Below are 2,205 nucleotides of genomic sequence, written 5' to 3' on the forward strand. Positions count from 1 at the left end.
GAGACATCTAAAGAGGACAGGTTGAGACATCTAAAGAGGGCAGGTTGAGACATCTAAAGAGGGCAGGTTGAAACATCTAAAGAGGGCAGGTTGAGACGTCTAAAGAGGACAGGTTGAGACATCTAAAGAGGGCAGGTTGAGACATCTAAAGAGGACAGGTTGAGACATCTAAAGAGGACAGGTTGAGACATCTAAAGAGGGCAGGTTGAGACATCTAAAGAGGACAGGTTGAGACATCTAAAGAGGGTCTGTTGGCAGGTTGAGACATCTAAAGAGGGCAGGTTGAGACATCTAAAGAGGACAGGTTGAGACATCTAAAGAGGGCAGGTTGAGACATCTAAAGAGGTTCTGTTGGCAGGTTGAGACATCTAAAGAGGGCAGGTTGAGACATCTAAAGAGGGCAGGTTGAGACATCTAAAGAGGACAGGTTGAGACATCTAAAGAGGACAGGTTGAGACATCTAAAGAGGGTCTGCTGGCAGGTTGAGACATCTAAAGAGGACAGGTTGAGACATCTAAAGAGGACAGGTTGAGACATCTAAAGAGGACAGGTTGAGACATCTAAAGAGGACAGGTTGAGACATCTAAAGAGGACAGGTTGAGACATCTAAAGAGGACAGGTTGAGACATCTAAAGAGGGCAGGTTGAGACATCTAAAGAGGACAGGTTGAGACATCTAAAGAGGGCAGGTTGAGACATCTAAAGAGGACAGGTTGAGACATCTAAAGAGGACAGGTTGAGACATCTAAAGAGGGCAGGTTGAGACATCTAAAGAGGACAGGTTGAGACATCTAAAGAGGACAGGTTGAGACATCTAAAGAGGGCAGGTTGAGACATCTAAAGAGGACAGGTTGAGACATCTAAAGAGGGTCTGTTGGCAGGTTGAGACATCTAAAGAGGGCAGGTTGAGACATCTAAAGAGGACAGGTTGAGACATCTAAAGAGGGCAGGTTGAGACATCTAAAGAGGGCAGGTTGAGACATCTAAAGAGGTTCTGTTGGCAGGTTGAGACATCTAAAGAGGGCAGGTTCAGACATCTAAAGAGGGCAGGTTGAGACATCTAAAGAGGACAGGTTGAGACATCTAAAGAGGACAGGTTGAGACATCTAAAGAGGGTCTGCTGGCAGGTTGAGACATCTAAAGAGGACAGGTTGAGACATCTAAAGAGGACAGGTTGAGACATCTAAAGAGGACAGGTTGAGACATCTAAAGAGGACAGGTTGAGACATCTAAAGAGGACAGGTTGAGACATCTAAAGAGGACAGGTTGAGACATCTAAAGAGGGCAGGTTGAGACATCTAAAGAGGACAGGTTGAGACATCTAAAGAGGACAGGTTGAGACATCTAAAGAGGACAGGTTGAGACATCTAAAGAGGACAGGTTGAGACATCTAAAGAGGACAGGTTGAGACATCTAAAGAGGGCAGGTTGAGACATCTAAAGAGGACAGGTTGAGACATCTAAAGAGGGCAGGTTGAGACATCTAAAGAGGACAGGTTGAGACATCTAAAGAGGACAGGTTGAGACATCTAAAGAGGGCAGGTTGAGACATCTAAAGAGGACAGGTTGAGACATCTAAAGAGGACAGGTTGAGACATCTAAAGAGGGCAGGTTGAGACATCTAAAGAGGACAGGTTGAGACATCTAAAGAGGGTCTGTTGGCAGGTTGAGACATCTAAAGAGGGCAGGTTGAGACATCTAAAGAGGACAGGTTGAGACATCTAAAGAGGGCAGGTTGAGACATCTAAAGAGGGCAGGTTGAGACATCTAAAGAGGTTCTGTTGGCAGGTTGAGACATCTAAAGAGGGCAGGTTGAGACATCTAAAGAGGGCAGGTTGAGACATCTAAAGAGGACAGGTTGAGACATCTAAAGAGGGTCTGCTGGCAGGTTGAGACATCTAAAGAGGACAGGTTGAGACATCTAAAGAGGACAGGTTGAGACATCTAAAGAGGACAGGTTGAGACATCTAAAGAGGGCAGGTTGAGACATCTAAAGAGGACAGGTTGAGACATCTAAAGAGGACAGGTTGAGACATCTAAAGAGGACAGGTTGAGACATCTAAAGAGGACAGGTTGAGACATCTAAAGAGGGCAGGTTGAGACATCTAAAGAGGACAGGTTGAGACATCTAAAGAGGACAGATTGAGACATCTAAAGAGGGCAGGTTGAGACATCTAAAGAGGACAGGTTGAGACATCTACAGAGGA

The sequence above is a fragment of the Oncorhynchus mykiss genome, chromosome 30 (genome assembly GCF_013265735.2).
Source record: "Oncorhynchus mykiss isolate Arlee chromosome 30, USDA_OmykA_1.1, whole genome shotgun sequence".
NCBI lineage: Eukaryota > Metazoa > Chordata > Actinopteri > Salmoniformes > Salmonidae > Oncorhynchus > Oncorhynchus mykiss.